The following is a 24,782-nucleotide window of genomic DNA, read 5'->3' on the forward strand; positions in this document are numbered from 1 at the left end:
AACATCAAGATGGAAGGGTAACTAACCCTTTATTATTCCAATAAGATTTAATAAAACTCCGTCTTGGAGTGTACAGTCAGAGCCGACACTTGGACTTGAACTTAAGAGACTAAAAATTAAACTAAAACTAAGATTAACTAAAGAAATATAGCCGAAGCTATCAAGATTCTAATCGAGTTAACTCTATCTGACTACGAAGCTTATCAAGGGCCTGAGTACGGCCGAGCGTAATAACAGCTTTGAGAGAGAGAGAGAGAATAGCCAAAAGGCAGACGCGCGCAAATCAGAAACTCTGATTATCTCTCTTTCTGCAAGTAGATTCGCGGTTTAGCTCCTCCTCATTAAGTATTCAGGAAGATTCCAAAGCTATGTTCTGGCCGGAAGTAGTAAGTCGAAGTTAAGAATTTGACAGAAAAGGAACTTTAACTTAAAATTTAACTGTTAATAAAATTAACATAGTCCTTACACAGTACAATAGTGAATTTTCCTGTGTAAAATAAATCAATTTACAAAAGACTAGATTTTTACTTCCTTGTACAAAGTAAAGGAAGAATTGTAATCGCGAAAAAATTCGGGTATCATTTTTCAGCAAAAATATCCATTACGACCGCTCTCGAATATATTTGAACGATGTTTTTGCGTGACATCTGTACGTAGGGACGGAATAAAGGACTGTTTTTGCCAAAAAGGAGTGCAAAAAATGGATTTAAAATGCATTCAGAATAGAGCATTTTCTTGACGTCTGTGCTTATGCACCTATGTATGTATTTAGCATAATTCAAAAATAAGAAGCCGTAGAACTTGAAATTTTGTATATGGGTCTGCTAAAACATGTACTTGTGAAACTCTCTTTTTCATTGCAATCGGCCGCAACAATGCAACCCGGCTCGTTGAGCTCAGGCTTTTTATTCTTACATGTTGTTAAATTGAGCATTGTTTGGTCTTAAAAGTGATTGAATTATGTTGTTCTTATGTTCCGGCTAAGATTGTATGCTGTGGTGTAGTGGCCGAAACCGCTACACAAACCCTGGGTTGTGACACAGGGTTGAAATGAACTTGAAACTCAAGTTTTAACAATAATATGAGTTTTAATAAGATGAAAAGCTTAACAATTGCATATCTTGACAGTATGGGACTTTGATATATTTAGTTCCGCAATTTCAGAATTTGGTTACAGGAAAAATGTTCTAACGCATTATGCACGAGGAATGATCGTTCTTAGCAGGCCAACCTGCCCATAGCTCTAAACAGGAAAACATTTTCTATCTTCTCAGGGAACCACCTTATATATCTCCCTGTGTTTACTTGCGCTGAAGTCTCGAGGGGGGGAATGATTCTTTCACTCATACATAACAAAGTGTCTATCTCCTGACCCTGCTGAAAAGACTTCTTTTACCTCTTTGTCCACGGGAGTGACCCTCGAGCAAAGAATCTCTAAGGAGAAGAATGAAAGCTTCCATAGACGCAATGTAAACCTGTTTCGCCTCTGCGCCGCTGTACCGAAGAGCCACGGCTATGCAGTGAAACACCAGCGCAGGGTGAAATTTAAACAGCGCAGTTCGAGGAGATAGTAAATTTTTTACTTTGAAATAACTCAAAATGTTTTATTTTCATACATTTCTGGAGTTTTATGAGCAAAAGGATGTTAGTTGGAATTTTGGGGCGAATTATAGAAATCCTGTCCAATTTTTACTTTCAATTTAAACAGCGAGCCGTACGAAGACAAAATTTAAATGAAATAAATTTCTTAATTCTTTTCTTCTGTAAACTTAAAAAGGGGGGAAAACACATGCCATACAAAACGAAATAAATTTTTATGGATCCATAGTTAAAATTTTACAGTGAAATTTTAAAAGCAAAATTTGCAATAACTAACTGAAACAGAAAAAAATATTTAAAGACAATTAAAGGCACCCCTAAATAAATTGAAAACACTGAAATACATTATAATTATCCGACAACAACTTTAAAAACAAATTATCATGAAAAGTTTTAGACAATTATTTGGAATGACCATTGTGAAAACCAAGAGCAAAGTTTTCACCCAATAGCCAAAACCATTTCACTTACAGCATTGCATTTAAAAAGTCTTTAAAAGAATTTCACATAGCTAAAACCAAGTATCTCTGACTACAACAACAAAGAACGTTTTCGAACAACGTGGTAAAAGATTGTTAACATGGCCGACGGCATGCTGCATTCTTTGATGCTGCTTTGTTGCCTCCTGATGTTATTTCGCACATGCGCAGTGAGGTACGGAGGTGGATAGCTTTGGAATGGTTTGCCCCTTTAAAGTAAGCTTCAGGGATATACATAATGTGTCTCTTCGGTCTGACGGAGCCATATTTGCCCCGGGGAACCTTTACTTCTTCTCCTTAGAGATTCTTTGCCTCGAGGCTGCAACCAGAATCATTAACAAAGGCACAGGATTTCACCACTGATGAAAATTATTGCACTCTGAAATCACTCATCCTAGACAAAGAACCTGAATGCCACCTTATCACAATGCGTTTAGTTAATTTTCATCCAATGGTTGTAGAATTATCAGCAATTTAAATGACTTTCAGTTTTGTGCAATGAAAATTTTGTCTTCACTGGCGGAATGTTTTTTAGGTTTTTTTTTACAATTTTTAATAAAGTTTGAGTTTTTATGTATTTTGCCTTGCCATGAAGTGAGAATTGGATTGATTGAATTATAAATATATCTCTAATGAGTTTCGAGGAAATAAGTAAGTATATGCAAAAAATGTGTACAATTTAATAAGCCCTAACAGGAACTCATGTGGTGTCCACATCAGATATTTTCAATAGCACTTGAGACCAAGGGAAGGCCTTTTTTAATGAAAATTAGCAACATCACAGATCTTTTTGTTGAACTTATGGAAAGGAAAGAATAAACTGTTATAATCTTGCCAGAGATTTTTGCCAGTACAATATTTTAACTGCACAACATAGTACAAAACTTAGGTTTTAAGGAATGAATTGGAATATGACTGTCACTATTACTATTACTTAAGAGCCGTGGCTACCAGTAGGTGCAATGCTGACTCATTCCTGTTTTGTTAAGTGGTCATTCAAAGCTTGAGCATAGAATCAGCAACAACAGTTCTTAGTCTGGACTTGGGAGCTGTAACAAGCAGCTCTTGGGCACGAGACTGGAAACAACAAATTCATACATTAGCAACGATAAACTCTTAGCCGGAGGTAGGATTAGCAATTTGAAGTTGATAGTTTATAAATAGAATCAGCAACAACAAGTTCATAGCCTGGGAATTAGATACGTAACAGCCAGTCCATAGACTGGCATAGGATTAACAATGCATAGTTTGAAATAGGATTAGTGACAAGAAGTTCATAGCCTATGTATGAAATTAGCAACAACTTTTTTATCAGCAAGAAAAGGTTTATGACCTGTGTATGGCTATAGCAATAATTGTTTACATTAGCAACAAACGGAGGTCTTTTAGATCTTATAAGCCGTTAGTTGATTTTAACCTTTTGGTCTCGTTGCGTCCTCTATGTTTCGTATAGTTCTTCCACCAACTGCTTCCTGTTCACGTAATGGCAGACCCCACATTCGGTTGATCAATAATAAACGAATTTCGCACACTGCGCATGCCCAGAAGAGAATTTGGCACAATTAAGACTTTGGCGCAATTTTAAAAGAAGATAACTAAGGTATATGGTTGATATTCTGTTATCTGGGCGTAAGCAGTTCGGGCTTTTAAAACTTAGGTTAAACCTTTGTTAGGTTGTCAGCTGCTGCATCACTCAGAGTGTAAATATCGATTGCAAACAACGTAAATTTTCGATTAAGAAGGATTACAATTACAAAACAGGAAACATTGTAAGATATATTAGCTGAATGTTTCTTGATTATACTTCTGAGAAATATAAGAAATTCAGTATTTACCGTATATAACCACGTATAAGTCGACTCCCCCACTTCGACATAAAAAATTCGTAGAAAATAAGAAACCCGAGTATAAGTCGACCTCCCACTTGAATTGATTGAGAAACTTTGAATCGATTGAGAAACTTCGAAAATTTTTTTTTAAGTACTACATTTATTCAAAATCATCTGAGAAAAAAAAGTAAATATACGATAAAAAATACCTTGGTAAATAAACAAAATCAAAACCCTTCAACTTCCGATTCATGGTCAGATTCGCTAAACATTTCATAGAACTCTTCTGTCGTCATTGGCTCGTCTTCATACATATTGGGATAATTGGATAATTGAGGAAAAATGATCGTATATAGTAACCTTCTAGAATTTGTTCCGAAAGAGATTCGAGTACGTAAAATCTATCTGCATTTTTCCTTTTTAAAAGTTAAAAGAAATATTCAAAACTGTTCAGTTATTGCGTGGGCTATTTTTTTAAATTTTGATTTGTACGCCTGTTAACAAAAGTATTTCATGAATGAACAATAACTATTATAAAGACTTATACGTACGTAAAAACTATCTGCATTTCTCTTTTCTTGGCGTGTTGGAGAAACTTTTTTATTGCTCAATATTGATCGGTTGTTCGGGGGCCGAAAATTCTTTGGTTTAATCGAAACTTACTCTAGTTAAAGTATGAAACTCTGTGATTAGTTCGTCACATAATTTAAGTCATGAAATTACTTCAAGTAAGTGACTTATTTGATAAGTCGTCCAATTTGAGTGCGGGAAGAAAACAACTGCATTATATAAAGAAATTTTTGAACTTCCGATTCTTTTAATTTTTTATGGCCCCGCGTATAAGTCGACCCCCCCCCCACTTTGAAGTCTTTTTTTTGTCCAAAATATCTCGACTTATACGCGGGTATATACAGTACCATATAATCAATTCATATATACTTTAATAAATTAAGGAATAAATCCAATTTAAATTACTGAATTAAAGTCAAAGAAATTATTATAAATAACTGATATTAAATGTAATGTTTATGAACAAAATAAACCAAAACGGAATTAAACGGACGCTAATACATTAAACCACAAACAAATTTCCGTAGTATTATAGTTGTAAACAGTCGATAATACCTACATGACAAACAGGCTTGTGTAGGGTTGCTTTATGCCACTTCGTCGCCAGTATTTCCTCCCACGCCAACGGTAGACCATTGAGCACGCGCAGTAAGAGAAATTCGTTAACAATGATCAACTGAATGTGCGGTTTGCCGTTACGCTTCCCGTTCTGGCTAGTTCTATATTTTGATGGCAATGTTTGCCAATAAATTGCACTTGTGAAGTACGTCTTCATCTGGCCGATGTTGCCAGTGATTTCAGAACCACAGACCTTTGGATCTCTAGCTTGAATCTTTTACAGATTATTCCAAAAATATCTGTCGTTGGAGGAAGTCATAAACAGGGATACCTTTCGTGGGTGGCGCTCGTAACGCTCCCGCAGGAATGGCTGTTATTGTATTGTAGAGTTTCTCACTTCGTAATTCTAAGTTAATATTGGAAGTGAAGAATCTAAGAACTGATAAGCGAATAATCGCTTGAGTTCGGTGACAAGAAACAACAAGATAGAAGGGTAACTAACCCTTTATTATTCCAATAAGATTTAACAAAACTCCGCCTGGAAGTGTACAAACAAAGCCCGCACTTGGGCTTGAACTTAAAAGACTAAGAATTAAACTAAAACTAAGATTAACTAAAGAAGTATAGCCGAAGCTATTAAGGTTCAAATCGAGTTGGCCCCTTAACTTATTTGACTACGAAGCTTAGCAAGGGCCTGAGTACGGCCGAGCGTAATAACAGCTTTGAGAGAGAGAGAGAGTGGCCCAAAAAGCAGGCGCGCGTAAATCAGAAACTCTGATTCTCTTTGTAAGTAGCTTCGTGGTTTAAATACCGCTCCTCCTCATTAAATATTCAGGAAGATTCCAAAACTACGTTCTGGCCGGAAGAAGTAAGTTGAAGTTAAGAATTTGACAGGAAAGGAACTTTAACTTGAAATTTAACTGTTAATAAAATTAACATAATCCTTACAGTATTATTAACAGAGCTTCTCGTAGATGTATAATAAATACGTAACTTTACAAAACCAGTTATCACCAAAACCAGTTATCACCGACACCAGTTATCACATGGAATCGCTCCATTTGCTCACCAGTGACATGACTCCAAGTTCATAGCTTAGGCAGGGATTTTAACATAGCTTCAAATTTTAACAAAATGCTTAACTATAATTCAAAGCTTCGTCGGACTTAACTACGGTTTTATACCTGAGATCTAATACAGAAGGGAAACTCTTTCAAGCGTCAAAACGAGTGCATTTCTGACACAAAAATCATTTACATCGGAGTGCAGTAAAGCGAGACGAAGTAGAACAAAGGACGCTGGAAATAAAAAATAAAGCATCATATGCTCTGGTCCGTGACCAATACTTCATAGAGGTTTAAACAAACTGGCTTGGTCATTCGCATAGTTTCGAGAGGGAGATCTGAACCTCTCCCTCAAAAGAAAACACGTCTCGTGACAGGACGGAAAGAATTCGCCTGCAAACGTTTCGGTTCCGGAAAACGCTAGGCGGAAATGGGCGAACATGATATCATGCAGTGAGCTCGAACAAAGGAAAGTTGTTCAGTGTTGCCATCCATTTCCGAACTCTCTGCTTTCTACACATAACAATGATCGTTTTAAACATGTTACTGAAGTGAAATACAAAGTACTTGTGTATACAGTTCAGAATAGCCACGGCAAATTTAAACGTTAACAATTTCAGATGCACACACCACAGAAATATGATATGAACTACATATTTTACAGAGTATTTCTTTTATATAATGCTGTTTAATATATTTCGATTTGAGATATTATACCAATATTGTCTCAAATCATATGCAAATAAAGCGTTTGCCTAATAATGCGCTGAACAGCAAAGCAGTGATGAATAATCACTTAAATAAAGGCTCATTAGGCAATGCTACATTAGGCATGTGTTTAATGTTACATGCGTTAAGCCTTTAATAAAGGCTCACTAAGTAATGCTACGTGCGTTAAGTCTTGATTAAGGACTCTTCGATAATGCTACATTGGTTAACTAATGTATAAAGGCTCATCAGGCAAACATGAGTTACGAAGACTACTTTTTACTTCTTTATACGAAGAAAAGGAAGTATTTTAATCGCGAAAAATTTCGGGTGTCATATTTCAACGAAAATATCCATTAAACCGCTCTCGAATACATTTGCATGATGCTTTTGCATAACATCTATACCTACGGACAGAGTAAAGGATTCTTTATTTTAAAACTGATTGTTAAGTGGATTTAAAATGGATTCAGAAGAAAATTTTTTCGTAATGTCTGTACGTACGTATGTATATGTCTTGCATAACTCAAAAAATAAATAGCCGTAGAACGTTGAAATTTTGTATATGGGGCTATTATAACATCTAGTTGTGCATCTCCTTTTTTCGTTGCAATCGGCGGTACTAAGCGTATATATATGTGATGTACCAGCTTTTGTCCGGGATAAATAGATTTGTGAAGAATCATAGATGTAGTCGTAGCTTAAATTATCAGACGATAAGTTTAAAACACAGGATCCATTTATTATTGGTCAGGAGAAATAGCAGTTACAAAAATCAGATATCCGGAGTATATAAAAAGAATTACTAATAACTTTTTGTATGAAATTTACTGCATCGTGACATTTAAGAGAAAGCCCTCGATATTCTTTTGCGAGTCCTTTTATAGCCTCTGGAAAGGCGGAGCTTACAAGAAATGACGCAGCTTCGTCAGCCATTCCAGTTCGCTTTAAATATCTCCAGAACAATCTATAACTGTACGTGTAGAAAAGGCGGGAAAAACAACTTGACTACGGGGCTGTGGATTTAATTCCACGTACTTTCAAATAAGAGACCGTCGCCATTAAAAATGAAAAGAACATACAGTTAGAATTTTATGTGTATTCTTGACTATGGAATTTTATTATTACACACATATATATATATATATATATATGTATTTGCTTCTAAAGAATAAAGTTAAGTTTAATTTTAAATAATTCTCTTGAGCCATTGCTACAAGGAATGAAATTTGAATTTAACAAACATTCTCTATTCGTAAAAAGCAAATTTTAAAGTTAATTTAAATGAAATTGAATGCAAACAAATAAATGATTAATATGAATTGAATGATTGAAGAGTTAGGTTTGGAGGCAACTTTCCCTTGATAAGTATGTTTCCTGCCTGCTCAACAATCATTCACTTATGCATTTTTATAAATAAAATTTTTTAGGATTAAATAATTTTTGGAATTTTAATTTTATATTTATTCATGGATTTTGATACTTGCACTTGATTTACATATGCTCTCAGAATTTAAATGATATTGTAGATTAGTTCGCAGCAATAATTAATCATTTATCTGTTTGCATTAAATTTCATTTAAATTAACTTTAAAATTTGCTTTTTAGAATGAGATAGAGAATGTTTGTTTAATTCATACATATATAATTTATATAGTTGTTTCATAAGAAACTAATAGTAAAATAAAATTAAAATTAAATAATTCTCTTCCGTCATTACTACAAGGAATGTAATTTGAATTTAAAGAATATTCTTTCATTCATATAAAGCTTATTTAAATTTTAAATTATGAAAATTCAATTGTATACTAATAAAAGATTAATTATTGCTATTATTATTCTATTATATTAATTATTATTATTATATTCATTGCTATTATATTTATTATTATTATAGATAGATAGGTATAGATATATTGCCACTCTGTTACCCGACTCGATGAGCTCAGTATTTTTATTGTTACATGTTGATAAATCGTGTATTTTTTGTTTTAAATGTGATCGAATTATGTTGTTCTTACGTTAAGGTTTTTTCATGCATTTAGTTAATATGCATGCAGTAGCGGTAGAATTATCAACAATTTAAAAGCTTAAGTGGAGCTAGGCCTAACGAGGCCACCATTTGTTTACATTTGAAGCTCTTAGTAGAATTAGTCATTTTGGTGCACCAACTTCAATACCGTTTTGTCCAGTGGGACCGAAAGTTAAATTTCAGTTTTTGTGGACAGGAAATTTTGTTTCCTGCCCGCCGGTCGAATTGCTTGTTTTGGCCTAGAAACTCTAATTTGAAATTGACAGTTTTTTTTAACAGTTTTTAACTGTACTTGACGATTTAGGTTTTTCTGCGATTTACAATTCTTGATGAAGATTTTTTGAGTTTTGATATATATTTTTGTCTTACCGGAAAGAGAGAACTACATTAATTGAATGAGAAATATATCTCTAATGAAATTCGAGGAACTAAGTTTAAATGAAGTGCAGCAAAAATGTGTATAATTTAATAGACCCTACAAGGAAGTTATGTAGTGTCCACATCAGGTTTTTTCAAGTTAGGAACCGACCTGCATAAGACTTGGGACAAAACTATGCTGGGGCACCAATATGAAGGTCTTGCCGAACAGTGACTGAGGCCAACTAATGCTGAGCAGTAAAACTGTTAAACGTTTAACATGTTACATTGTGAAATGTTTAGCATGTGCGCCGTGTATACGAAGCAGTTTCTTTTAAACATATTTGCCTGTAGGCAGATAGCCTTTACCAGCTTTGTCGTTATCCAAATAATCCAAGACAATCCAATAGCGTCTGACTTGCATAAAAGAGAAGGCAGGGGAGTTGTTATGAAGCAATATTTACCAAAATTTCCCCAAAAGCCTTCAGTAGTCCTAAAATAGGACACACCGTTATTTCTTCTCAATCGTTGGTTGACGTAAACGAGGCAAGTAACATATTGCAACAATGAACAAAATACTAATACTAAAGTCAATGTTTCAGTTGGGTAAAACTGATACTGCGTGAGGATCTGCAGTTCATCCTTTAAAGGATGTGATATTGTGAAACAGGATTAGAGATGACCTTACTTTTTGTAACTCTCTCTCCTTTGTTAAGTTCATTTTGAAATTCCTTTTATATTTTCATGGACTTTTTACATAGAAGGGAAATTCTTTGCATCAGAGCGAAACTGTGTTAAGAGTTCGTAGAACATTCAGCGAAGCATTAATAGCCGCAAGGTCCTCCGCTAACAGATAACAAAAACAAATTCTTACTTTTCGTCTCGCACTCACTCATGTGCGAATTTCTAACACTTCATTCTCCACTGATAAGTAGTGAGTAATTTCTGGACTGTTAGGATTCGTAATCTAATTATCGCTCCAAGCGAGTTTTGTCAAATCTCTTAATGTGTTTACTTGCATTTTTGTTTTTAATTTTTTATTTCTGCTCGTAGTGTTAAATTTGATGATTCAGTGCTCACCTCATCGAAAAGAACATAATATATATATAAGAGATTTTACAAGAAACAGAAAAGGTGGTACTTTTCCGTTTCGCCGGCGCAAATCTCGCCAAGCAGACTTTGTTGGCGACAACATACAGTATACACATAAAATTGTTAACAAATGTTAGTTCTAAGAATTTTTTATTTTGAAGGCATAAATATTTTAATATGGTTTAAAATTTTGTAAAAAGCCAATAAATAAAGACAATAAATTTGTAAAAAGACATTAATTTAAGAATTTACTGTGCTATTCATGGTTCAACATCCTGATTCGCAGGTCCGTGTCACGTGACCCCAAGTGATCTCATCTCACGTAAACTACGCTACAAAAATATAATTCTCTCAGTAATTATCTACATTAATTTCAAGTTAAATCTTAATTTCGAATACAAGAATTATTTCAATTCGTACAAATAGGGCCCACCAGCGGCCGAGCGGTAAAGTCGCTGAACACTGGTAGTTCGGTCCGAGGTTCGAATCCCGCGAACGGGCTGGCTGCATGGGTGTTTTCGTGGTTTTCCCCATGTGTAACGTGTATACGAGCCAGTTTCCCTTAGAAAGTCCTCCACGAAAGGCATCCCTCCTCTTAGGCAGATAGCCCTAGTGTGCTTTGCCATAATTAAATACACCACACCACACCGTACAAATAGCTTACTCAGAAGTTATGTAAAATTGCAGTGCTTTACTTCGCTAGTGCATTTTCATTAGAATTGATGAGTTCCTTGATTTTGCCTTTTCTATATTTTCGCCTTCGGGTGAGCGGTGTGATTGCATCCTAATTGACTTATTAGCGCGAATGCTCTTAGGGTATAAAATTTAATTATCTTTGTAAATATTCTATGTAATTGTATGCCAGTATTGAAAGAAACAATCAATCTGGTAAGAAATGGCTGCGACTTGTTTTGTAAATGAGGCGAAAAAGGTTACCAGCGAAGATATTCCGTTTGGCATCAGTCGTACCATAATTGGCGACTTTATCGTTTGCGCCGGCAAAACGGAAAAGTACCGAAAAGCCTTCCATTAAAGGGACCGCACATACACAGAGCGAAACTGAAAACGCATAGAAAAACTTTAGGGAGTCACATATACAGGGCGAGTGGGGCCAAACTGAGGAAGGGTAAACATCCAGTGCCCCAAATGCAGAGGGACGTCGCACCAAATAAGTGTTTTTGAGAACATTAAAAAGCATGTTTTTTGAAACGTTCTACAATGATTTGTTTTATACGGAAGAGCTCCGAAAAACTTTTGCCCAGGGCGCCAAATACATAAATGCCAATCTTGTATATAAATATGATATACTAAAGGTGTTCTATAAGAAATATAATTAAGTGATCAAAATGTAGAGTTATTAGTCGTCTGGGGTTATCCCCATTTGGATATTCAGTTACATCCGGAGTTGTGTTCAGGGTTGACAAATGGCACTGAATATTTAAGCGAATAGCTATAAAATTAAGAAAAAGAAAGCATTTATTTATAGAAACAAGAAACGTGAAAGTTCGGTAAGTTTTTACTGGGATAGATGTACTTTAGGATAAAATCAGATTATTTTTTTAGATATTATTAGATAATTTCTTTATACACTTTTGTATATTCGCAATAGACTTGCAGAAGAATCCAGCCTACTATTCAATATTTTGAGTATTTCTGTTGAACGAAATATTTGTTGTTTCATTTGCTTTTATTTTTTCATAACAACTTTGGATTTGTAGCATAAAACTTAAAACCTGGATTTTTTTGCATAAATATAGTTTTTTATAAAATGTCTTCTATTATCTGTCCTTCTTTATCAAGCTAACATTCTTTGATAGAATGGAAAGTAAACAAGCTAATATAACATTTAAAAGTAGGCAAGAAAAGAAATTTTAGTCTGGTACGGATTTTGAATATATAGATTTTGTGCATGAATAATTCTCTTTTTCAAGAGCAATTTTGTTATTATTATTATTATTATTATTATTATTATTATTATTATTATTTCAAAATGGAGCGAAGCGAACGATTTCATTTCGAAAGTATTGGGCGAAACAAAGAGAACACGGACGTAGCTCCATCTGTCGAGAAAAACAGTAAGGAAACTTGAAAAACTAAGATATTAAAATTCTGGTTTGGTTTGGTTTATTTAATTACGGCAAAACACACTAGAGCTATCTGCCTAAGGGGAGGGATGCCTTCGTGGAGGACTTTCTAAGGGAAACTGGCTCGTATACACGTTACACATGGGGAAAACCACGAAAACGCCCATGCATCCAGCCCGTTCGCGGGATTCGAACCTCGGACCGAACTACCAGTGTTCAGCGACTTTGCCGCTCGGCCGCTGGTGGGCCTATTAAAATTCTGAAAGAGTTAGGAAGAATTAGGCTGGAATTAATGGCATTAACTAAAAAAGTCAGGATTTTATGAACGTAAAAAGCTTCAAGGAAATCCACATTACCAATTGAAGAAGCTTTATGGATAACTTTTGCATTTGTCATCAAGGGTCCAGTTACGATTCGTTTTGAAGATTTGTTTATTTCTCCTATTTGAATCTACGACTCGTGTTTTTCATGATGCGAAATTTAAACGCTTTTCTGGTTTGGTAGCTACACAGCAGTCCACACAACGACATAAATTGCACTAAATTAAAGTCAGAAATGGGACTTACAAGAATCGAACTGCTAATTTTATGGATAGGTGAGAAAAATGACCTGAACGTTGATCTTCTGCAGTATCTAAGTAATTATGTAATTGATGGAAGGATTGAATGAAACAAAGACAAGATGATCATGGTTATATCTAATACCGGAATGTCTTTTTTTGGGGGCAAAAGGAAAACATTTTAAAGGCCCTTGTCAATGACTGTGGTAGAAAATTCTGTGCCTATAACAACCGATTTCAAATAATTGATTCATATAAGTAAATTCAGTTTCTCGTCCTAAAACTGTATTCTACAAGTAAATAATTTATTTTACAAATTTCATTAGCTAAAGAATTTTCTTCAGTTTGAGGTTGGACTCAATCTAGTGTTATCCAGTACTACATCATTTCTATAAATTTTATTAATTATACAATTTCATTTTTCCAAATTTACTGAGCAGCAATATTAGTCTTATTAATTAAACAATTTTGCTTAGAAAGCAAACAAACTGTGATAGATATCAAAATATATAGTTACATTGCACGAACCAAGAGATTTACTGCTTTCATTATTTCCTCGTAAGAAAAGGAAAGATAGCTATCCTCAAGCTGGTTAAACAAATGCTGTTTACTTTTAGATCCAGAGAAAAAACCTTTTTAAAAGCCTCCTTTCGTGAATGATCGCAAGCTGTGTCCAGAACATACAAAACCAAAACGGTCAATATTTGACGAACCAAAAACGATTAAAATAATAATCGACTGTAAATGGGGGTGCAAGGATTTCAAATTCCTAGCCTACAAGTAGCCTTTACTTTCACTCCTAATAAAAAAAATCGCTAAACAGACAGCTGCATAAAAATATGGAAATGGTAAAGAACTAAAAGTAAGAGTAATAAACTAAAAGTTAAGAATGAAACACTGGAGAAGGAGACGATTAACCATGGTTCCAAATTATTTTGGTTTTCTGCGGAAAGGGTCATCTTAGAGAGGATAATTATTGGTAGTCGCGTTCAAGACTTGAAATTTGTTAAAACTGAAGTACACTGCTGGCCATTAAAATTGCAACCCCAGAAACTTTCATGCGATCTGACGAAGGTCAAAATCACATGAAAGGAAGAAGGGGTTGGGATATGCAAATGATTAGAATTTCAGTGCATTTAGACGACGCGACGGAGAAATGACATCTGAAGCGCTGCATAAAAGAAAAGTTGTGAAGTGGATTTCTCATCTGTATTGCATAATCTTCCACGCCAACATGTGTACCTGGAAGCCCAAATTTTGAATTTGTTTTGTTATTTATTTAATATTTTCTAAAACTTTATTAGATTTTTATTTAACAAACTCAACGATTTGAAAACCAGCAACGGCAACAATATTCAAACTAAAACATTTTTATCTCCAGTGCGCGAGATTGTTGCCATTCGTAAAAATGTGAGATAATTATCTTTCAGATTTTAATTAAAAATCTCAGCTCTTTGAACGCAATGTAATGCAGCGGCAGAAATAAAAGACTTTTATCTTCCACGCGCCAGCGTGTCGCTATTCAGCAAATCCTAAGACACTTTCAAATTTAATATGGTAGGTTATAGAGTACTAGAAAGCCCGGCGGCCATACGTCATGACCGCTGTTCTAGGTATTATAAATTGTAATTAAAATGATTTGTGCAAAGGTGTCTGTTAATTCAAACTGAATTACCCAGGGCAGGCGGCGAGGACGCCCCTTTGCTTACTGCCCCAGAGTTTCCCCCTTCTACTTGCTTAATTGCTTAAAGCAAAGTGCAGTAAAGGAAACCACTGGCGGTGCAGCCACCGCTAGCTCAAAATAATAAAATGTTAATTCATATGTCAAAGATCTCTTTGTACACAACATTTCTTGTGTAGATCTTTCCATCATTTTTAAGCTCGCCCTTGCAGAAGACTATCTATTACTTTTAATTTTGCGTCCGTTCTTTCACGAACTCTTGAAAAAGGCAACATAAAGTTGACCGTGTCCAAATGTAGGCTCAGGTAAAAAAATGTCAACGCGCTTAAGCGTTTGGCCCTGAGACTTATTGATGGTCAAAGGCAAGTTTTACAGGAAATTATCTACGTCTTAATTGAAACGGCATCCCTGTGCCGTGGCAACTTCACTCCATTGGCTAGTACAGTTACGCAAGCAAACAACAAACTATCGGCGACAAGCAGACACTTAAGCCGCTTATATATATGGGGTGAAGTAACATTATCTCCTTCGAAACGGCTGGCTCCCGGGCTTAGCGAGGCACACCGTTGGATTCCGCAGGTGCGTGGCACGCCATTTTGACCATTCGCGTTTTCGTGTGATTTTAATTAGCCGAGAAATTAATTAAAAGCTAATTTTCCCCTACGTTTTCCCTATATTTTCCACTTTCTTTCTTGAGTTTTCATTATTAAAGGGATTCGGCTACGTGCCAAATTCTTTTTTCTCGAATATCTACGGAACAGCGCCGGGTTGAAATTCGAGACGCGTATTCTCGGATTCCAAAAAATTCTCCTAATCCATCGATACCGTTCTCATGTTCGTACAACTTTAATCGGCCGAGATATTAATTAAAAACTGCCGAACCTTTAATTTGCGCACTCATTTTTCTGAGTGGCAACAATAAACTATCGGCGACACACACTTTAGCCGCTTATATATATAAAAAGAATATGCTAAGTGATTTGAAAGGAATAAGGAAAGTTCTTAAGAATATTTATTCTACTTTTTAATGTAGTTGATTTAAATAAACATGTATTAAAATGTAGTCGATTTAAATAAACATGTATTAAAATGTAGTCGATTTAAATAAACATGTATTAAAATGTAGTTGAAATAAATAAAACATGTATTAAAATGTAGTTCATTTAAATAAACATGTATTAAAATGAGAAATCTAATTAGAAATTTTCAATATTTTTAAGAAATTATTCTAGGTGGAATCACTAATATCATTATATAATTCTTTTTTTTTTATGATAACTATTTTAGGCTTTCGGCCGCACGAGTAGCTGATTCTTAAAGAAATAGTATAGCGAATATAAAAATATGTATGGCGATCTCTGACACTCTATCGAGAATTCTTAATATATTCTGCTTTTAAAATTTTTGTGATTTTTGTTGTTGAACTGTATGTGGCGTAAATGCGAAGAAAACGATGTTTAGTAATAAAGCTGAAAAAATAAAATAAAATAAAATAAAATAAAAAATAAAAATAAAAAAAAATTAAATAAAAAATAAAAAAAATAAAAAAAAATAAAAATGAGTGGGCACCAACAAGGAGCGAGTCTAAGAGCAAACTTATAGATGCGAGCTGAGCGAAAGTGGGAAAAACCTTAACAACCCCTTTTGGGCGACCATTAATATCTGAAGCCTTTCAGGACTTTTGAGCTCAAAGGGCCAATGTGCCCAAAAGGGGTATTAATTTCGTTTTAGCATTTTGCGACGTCCACTATAAAACGGCGTTTTGCTTTTCAAATTGTTGCCACCAAATGTTAGAGCTCTGCATTATATTTCAAGAATCTAAATCATACAGAATCTGCATGAGTGCATGAATCTTTCTCGCTGTGTGGAAAAACAACGGTACCTAGAGCCATCAAATTTTGATTAACGTAGCCCTCCTCTCGAATATAGGCACCTGGAAGCCCGAATTTGGAATTTGTTTTATTACCTATTTCCTATTTTGTAAAACTTTAACTCATTTTTGATTAACAAACTCAACGATTTCAAAGCGAGAAATGGCAACACTGCACGAAAAAAGAAAAAACACCTCTATCTCCAGCGCGCAGACTGTGTATCTGAAACTCTAAAGATATGTTCCTAATAAATGTTTTGTGATATTGCTGTTGAACTGAATTTTATGGTTCAAGTGCGAGGAACATGTTATTTAATAAATAAAGGGTAACACACAAAACGTTTCAGATTTTTAATTTTTTAATTTTTATTATTCAATTATTTTTTTAACTTTTTATTTCAATAACTGAGTGCAGAGATATTGCAAAGGTTTCAATTAAGCGTTCCATTTCATTTCTGCTAGACCTTCGCTTGTAATAGACAGCGCGATTTAATTGAATGGAAAGATTTCGTAAGAATGGAAGAGAAAAAAAAATCAGTTTATGTATTTAAGAGTCATTAAACACGACAAGGAAAATCATTTGTTGCTAAGAAAAGAAAGCAAAGAAAATAATTAGTAGGTCTGCGTAGATATCGAGGATGTCTAACTTTTAAAAAGAACCAGTATAAACTTTTTTTCGGATTCAGAAATCCAATGATTTGTGAAGAGAAAGAAAATGAAGGAGAAAATATTTTTTGTAAAGCGTTGCATCATACGATTTTATTTTCGATTTTAAAATCTAAAATGTTAAATGTTTCATCTACTGAATGTTGTTTATTACATATTAGGAGAAAGAAAAAGGTGTATAAACTAACCCTTCTGCTTTTTGCTATAACAAATGTTTAACCCTAATTGCTCTATTCTCTCTCCTCTTTAAAGTATTAACCATTCAATAATGCACATTAAAAATAAATATCAGTTTAAAATAAAAATACTTATAATAACAGAATAGAATAAAATAAAAAAGTATGAAAGTTATCGAATTTTAACTATCACCGAAAAGGATTTGTTAAGGTTTTCTATGCTCTTGTTAAGTTCGGCCTACCAGCCTGGCGGTTACACTCACTCCTCCAAACGCTTTTTTTTTTTTTTTTTTTGTCTTTTCAGCATTTTTTTTACTAAACATTATTTTCTTTGCACTTATGCTATATACAGCTCAACAGCAAAATTACGAAAGTTTTTAAAGTAACATAGCTGCACATGTTTAGAATTATCGATGCAGTGTTAAGTGTTGGCCCCCATTTCACTGTTTTTTACTTCCTTGTACGAAGTAAAAAGGAAGTATTGTAATCGCGAAAAGTTTCAGGCAGCATATTTCAACGAAAATATCCATTTTGACCGCTATCGAATGCAATTTAACGATGTTTTTGCGTGATATCTGTACGTAAGGGCAGAATAAAAGACTCGTTTCCTCCAAAAAAATTATAAAACTGCTTTAAAATTAATTCTGAAGAACAACAAAGATAACGCCTTCATTTATCATTGACAATTAAATCATGCTTAATCCTTTCTGTAATTTTTTCGAGGAAATAAGTGTTTAAGATTTACTTCGTAATTTTGAATATAGATATTTTGAGTTTTTATGTATTTTTTCCTTCTCACGAAGTGAGAACTAAATTAATTGAATGAGAAATACTCAATCGTCTGTGAAAAACTGTTTTGTTTTGTTTGCTTAATTTTTTTTATACATAGTTCTAGCTTTATTATAGTATTTGAATAGAACATGTGGCAACGATTAGATAATTCTATTCTTTAAATGATATAAATTTTGTGCATTATGAGTTATAATATGAACGAAATATAATACTGTTAAGTGAATCTAGCGCCAGAGTTTCGCTATGGTAAACAAATACTAGAGCGAATTTTAAAGAATGCATTTATTCTATTGTGGTTTATGCGCTGTCGGCGAAGTAGATTTAATTCAATCCAATAAGTTAAATGAAATGCAAGAAAAAATGCGTATAATTTAATATTCCGTACAAGGAAGTCATGTGATGTACACATCAGATTTTTTCAGTTTATCATATAAATATTTCTCTTCACAGTTTATCATATGATTGTTCAGTGTTCCTTAGTAAGATGGCTTCCAAAACTTTTTTTGTCTTTTTATTATTGGCGTTTTGTGTGTTAACTTTATTTATTAAAGAACTCGTTCTTGACCCTTACGCTATGTGATATTCGATTCAATAGCAAAATCACAAAACGTTTAAAAACAGCATATCTTTAGAATTCACGATAGATAGTTCTGTGTGTTGAAAATGAAAATGTTTTATTCCATACACTGTTGCCATTGCTCTCTTTGAAATCTTTGAGTTAGTTAATAAAAAATTCATTAAATTTTTACAACGTATGAAACGGGTAATAAAATAAATTCAAAATCCAAATATCGGCTTCCAGAGGTTCATGTTCGAGTGGAGGGCTATGTTATTCAAAATTTGATGGCTCTAGATGCCGTCGTTTTTTCACAGTGCAGAAAACATGTATACAGATTTTTCATTATTTCTTTAAAAATAATACAGAGCGGTAATATTTGATGGCAACAGTTTGAAAAATGATACAGCCATTTTTATAGTGATTCAACCCAAAATCTCGTTTCAAGCCTAATAATCTATATGACCCTTTCAAGCTACGAGTCTTTTACAGTATATTTACGATATTTAATAAAACAGAAGTATGTTGTTTAAAGTAATTATTGTATGACAGATATCAGGAGATGAGAATGTAGCAAACTATCAATAATTCGACACTTTCGAACTTCAGCTGTGTCAGATAATTGGACTGAAATTGTATAATGCAGCAAAAGATATTTTTCAAGTTAACTGAAAGTACTAATAAATGAAAAAAATGTACATATAGTAATTCTGCAAATATAGTTAAGGAGGAAAACTTCTTATTAAAAAAATTTATTCAGTTTTTCCTTTGAAGTCTTCGTTAATGACAGTACACGAAATCTTTCCAAAGTTCGAATTTTGACTTGCTTCATAGATTCTACTGTCGCCACTCCCGCCAAACCGTTTTATGCGACAAGAATCATTATTACTTCCTCCAAATAAAAGTATTATATATGTTAGATTTTTCGACATATTTCACAAATGTGCTTAATGCTTCACAAGACTCGTACCAAGTGTTCTTGGTTGACATTTTTCGTTGTCATTCTTCCTTTCTTTTACTCTCATTTCATTCTTTTTTTTTCCTGCGGATTCACCCAGCTTTGAATTATGGTGTCGTTACTTAAATGTTCAACAACTGGATAATTTTTATAACTTTCAACACATTCAATAAATTCATTTTACGGAAGTGTGAATAATGGATTGTTCTTAGGAAGACCTTGAAGTTTCTTCAATGATTTACAGTGGTTGCTCAGATGGATCATCAATATTTTCGCCTTCATCGATAAAATGTTATTCATGGCATTTGGCCACTATGTTCACCAAACTTCTTGGAACGTTGTCGTGTTTACGTTTCTAAACAATAGCAGCTGCGAAATGTTAGGTTATTTAAACTAACCTAACATTTCTAGGCTAACTGCCTAACAGGAGAGGTGCCTTGGTAGTAGACTTTCGCTGATATTCATGTTACTCGTACTTATAAAGAAAATCAGAAAAACGACCTTGAAGCAAGCCTTCTGGCGTTGAATTTGAATCCAAACCAGTTGGAACTACCAGTATTCAGCGGTCTTAAAAATCTGGACCATTTGTGGGGCCCTGGCAGCTGCGAAAAATTGCCTCTTTTTTATTGAATGAATTTTGAATGTCGTTGACACTGTAATCAGAGTGTAATAAAATTTAAGCAACAGATTCCTATATCTGCGCTTAAAGTTTTCAGTAATTTCTTGATTGATAGCTTGAATTAGTATTATCCAGCTTTTGGTGCACTGTTATTCTTATTAGTCCAAAGGGGCAATTTGCCCAGAAGGATTATTCATTTCGTTTTGGCATTTTGCGTTGATTCACTACAAGCGTTTTTTCACTTTTCAAATTGTTGCCACCATATATTATCGCCCTGTATTATATTAGAAGAAATTAAATAATGAAGAATCTGCATAAATGTATGCATGTTTCTCGTATTATGATAAAACAACGGTACGTAGGGACATCCAATTTTGAATAACGTAATCCTTCTGTGAATATGGGTATCTGGAAGCCCAAATTTGAAATTTGAAATTTGTTTTACGATCGAATAATGATTCAGTGACAGTGTAAATAATTATTCTGTGACAGTGTAAATCATGATTCTGTGATATCTAATACAGTGTAATAGTGATTTACTGACAGTGTAAATAGTGATTCGGTAATGTCTGTGACAGTATAATAGTGATTCTATGAGTGTAAATAGTGAATTCTGTGATAAGAAAATGTGAGTAACATTCACTATGGAAAACATGTGAAATACAGTATTTTCATCGAAATGTACAAAATTTCAAGAAAATCATCTTAGCAGAGGGTTTTCAAATGTTCATTTCAAGATCTGACTTTGAAGCGCAAATAGATTAACCAGTCCAAAACCGTATAAATACATAATTTCAACAAAGTAATGAATTAAAATTTTGCGCACAAAGTTACTTTTTCTGTGAGCACAAGGTCTTAAATGGGTTATACCTGATTAATGGCCTGAAGTTTTCGATGGTTAAAATTTACAAGGAAAACAAAAAAAAAAAAAAAAAAAAAAAAAAAAAACAGAGAAGTTTCTCCCATTTCCTAAGATCCGTTGCAACAGAATTTTAAAACTTTCATTTTCATTTTCTTTCCCGAAATAAGGTCGTAAGATAACACCCAAAAGACGCTCATGGTTATTACTTGAAACTATCTGTGCAGTAATCTAGGCTACCTTGACTTGTTTGACGAAACATTTATGCTACTGACTATATTCAAACCCGAATTAGTGTCACACAAAAAGTTTCATCTCTGACTTGTTATCTTAAATACCCAGGATTTCATTAAAAAAATTGCCAACTAATCTTTTTCGTTGACAGATGCAAATTGAAAAGATGTCATTAACGCATCTGAAAAAGCAGTAGAGATGACGTAAATAATTTACATGTTATGAATACGAAAGTATCAAGTTATGTGAGTTACAAATACTTTAGAATTCAACGCATGTAATATTAGATCCAGTATGTCATTTACAGTAATTCATTAACTTAAAAGTTTGAGGAACCTTTTAACGTAATGTGCATTTTGCTGGATCCTTAACCAATAACTTTCATTCCATTTTATTATGCATTTCTTTCTTAAATTGATAATGAATCAATATGCTGCCGAATCGGGATACTGGTAAGTGATTTCAACTGGCGTACCGAAGGCCCCGGGTTCAAAACCCGTAGAAGTCATGGATGTTTGTAAAGGTATAGTATCCGCGCTGCATGGGGGCGCTCTAAATATGCCGCGAGGCGGACGTCTTTGCCTAAATCTCGAGAAGTTGGTAGTAGGGAAAGAGCGGTGTGAGACCCTCAGACTTCATCCCGAGCGAAGCGTCGAGAAGCGAGAATAGTCACAGCAACAATGAATCAAAGTTCAGTTTTATAAATCACTCGGGTGACTGTTAACTTATGCACACATTTAAAAGATGTCATTAATGCATCTGAAATGTTATGTTAGTATGTATATTATTAAGTACTAGCTACTACTTAGCTATGTTAGTATGTATATTATTAAGTACTATTTGTGCCGTGCGATTATTAAGTACTATTTGTGCCGTGCGATTATTAAGTACTATTTGTGGCGTGCGATTATTAAGTACTATTTGTGCCGTGCGATTATTAAGTACTATTTGTGGCGTGCGATTATTAAGTACTATTTGTGCCGTGCGATTATTAAGTACTATCTGTGCCATGCTATTATTAAGTACTATTTGTGCCGTGCGATTATTAAGTAAGTGCGTTCGCGGACCACAGTTTGCAAATTCTGTTAATAAAGGCTGTTTACTGCATTTTTTTTGATAATTACATTTTTCTGCGGAATTGGAAATTGAGTGCATATAACCTAAGGCCCTAATTTAAATCCGAAACAAAATAGGTGATACTGATTCTCAAAAAATGTTAGATGCATAGATCAGTTGTAAAACACACTTTTCTTGTGTTCTTATTAGATAAGCTATGTTAGTATGTATATTATTAAGTACTATTTGTGCCGTGCGATTATTAAGTACTATTTGTGCCGTGCGATTATTAAGTACTATTAAGTACTATTTGTGTCGTGCGATTATTAAGTACTATTTGTGCCGTGCGATTATTAAGTACTATTAAGTACTATCTGTGCCATGCTATTATTAAGTACTATTTGTGCCGTGCGATTATTAAGTACTATTAAGAAGTATTTGTGCTGGGCAATGCAAACTCTAAGTTGGAAAGTTAAAAAAATGGCTGAATTACAACTTATTTCTGCTCTGGCGTTTTGTAACTCAACGTTCGTTATACATTTTTCTACAAAATCGACGACAAGTTAAATATATGATTATTAGGTCACAGTAACGTGTGAAGCATTAAAATATATCTCTGCCCCTCTAGGCGTACATGTAAAAAAATTACAGATTTTTATTAAAAAGTTTCCAAGGTAGTCTGAATTTATATATTGGCGAATTTTGAAAATTGGCATATTTGTTATAATCGCCAAATGTGACTTTTATTAAAACATTTTACTAAAACTATTTGAAAGAGTAACGATGCTCCTTTGTTTCCAATTGTGCACTATGAAAGGAAAAGGAAACCAGGTTACCATAAATTAAGTATTTCAGCAAATGGATTTTTCTTGGCGCAAACTTGAAACGTAAAGTGCGCTAAGATAAATTTTAAAATGTTTCATTACAATAATAAAATAAAAGTATAGTTTAACATTTCCCAATTGAAAAAAAAATAAAGTAAAATAATAAAATAAAAATGTCATAAATAAAATAAAAAACAAAATAATAAATAAAATAAAATAATAAGCAAAAAAGACATCAATGGCATTGCATAAAAAATAATTATTTCAAACTTCATTGATAAAACTGTATCTACTAAAATTAATAAAATGGTAAATTCACGAAGGGAATAAAAATAAATAAAGATTGATTTATTCCAGCCCTTTCTGAAGGGTGTAGACTCCATTGATTAAATTTTTACACACGGAGTCGGTCGGAAATATGGCTATATAAAAGCCATATTTTTGACCTGCATTAAATAGTTGAAAAAATGAGGGAATTTCATTTAAGAAGATATCTTCTATAATTATAAGCAAATAAAAGCTTTTTTGTTAGCTTGCTGGCTTATATATATATATATATATATATATATATATATATGTAATAATAAAATTCCATAGTCAAGAATACACTTAAAATTCTAACTGTATGTTCTTTTCATTTTTAATGGCGACGGTCTCTTATTTGAAAGTACGTGGGATTAAATCCACAGCCCTGTAGTGAAGTTGGTTTTGCCGCCTTTTCAACACGTACAGTTATAGAATGTTCTGGAGATTTTAAAGCGAACTGGAATGGATGACGAGGCTGACGTCATTTCTTGGAAGCTCCGCCTTTCCAGAGGCTATAAAAGGACTCGCAAAGGAATATCGGGTTTCTTTTCTTTAATGTAACGATGCAGTAAACTTCATACAAAAAGTTATTAATAATTCTTTTTTATTTACTCCGGAAATATGATTTTGCAACTGCTATTTCTCCTGACCAATAATAAATGGATCCTGTTTTTTAAACTTATCGTCTGATAATTTAAGCTACGACTATATCTATATTTCTTCACCAATCTATTTATTCCGAAAAAAGCTGGTACATCACATGTATATATATATATATATTTAGCAAATACTCTTTATTCGTAAAAAGGAAATTTAAAGTTAATAAATTTAAATGAAATTTAATACAAACAAATAAATTATTAAATATATATATATATATATGTATAAAATAATAAAAATTAACTAATGATTTCACTTTTTATGACACAAATGCTGAAACACTTCATGAATGTAACAAGCATATACATATCATTTGAGTTAAAATGGAATCATGGCTATTGCAAATACTTATGTAGTATATTTTACATACGACAGAAATGTAAGGTCTCATTGAAAACCATAACATAACTCAATTGGGAAACTGAAGTAAAGGATGTTTTAGTAATTGTCTTTTTTACTGACAAATTTCGTTTGCTACACCATGACCTTTACTTTCATTGTTACATTCCATCCCCCTTCCTTAAAAGTTAAAGCTACATTTCATCTGGAATAATAATATACTCGTAGAATTCCAAAAGCAGTCGCTTCTCTATC

At 33.5% G+C, this 24,782-nt stretch overlaps 2 protein-coding genes across 4 annotated transcripts in view; one reads left to right on the top strand and one right to left on the bottom strand.

Annotated features, from left to right (window-relative positions):
* LOC118180641 (sodium- and chloride-dependent glycine transporter 1-like) overlaps nucleotides 1-24,782 on the bottom strand; it is a 233,809-nt gene that overhangs the window by 77,651 nt on the left and 131,376 nt on the right. The gene's annotated exons all lie outside the window — the stretch shown is intronic.
* The window catches only part of LOC146995536 (ubiquitin-conjugating enzyme E2-17 kDa-like), a 153,051-nt gene that overhangs the window by 57,165 nt on the left and 71,104 nt on the right, over nucleotides 1-24,782 (top strand). The gene's annotated exons all lie outside the window — the stretch shown is intronic.

Source organism: Stegodyphus dumicola, chromosome 9, assembly GCF_044657685.1.
Source record: "Stegodyphus dumicola isolate Sdum_Otavi_A_Nest chromosome 9, ASM4465768v1".
Taxonomy (NCBI): Eukaryota; Metazoa; Arthropoda; class Arachnida; order Araneae; family Eresidae; genus Stegodyphus; species Stegodyphus dumicola.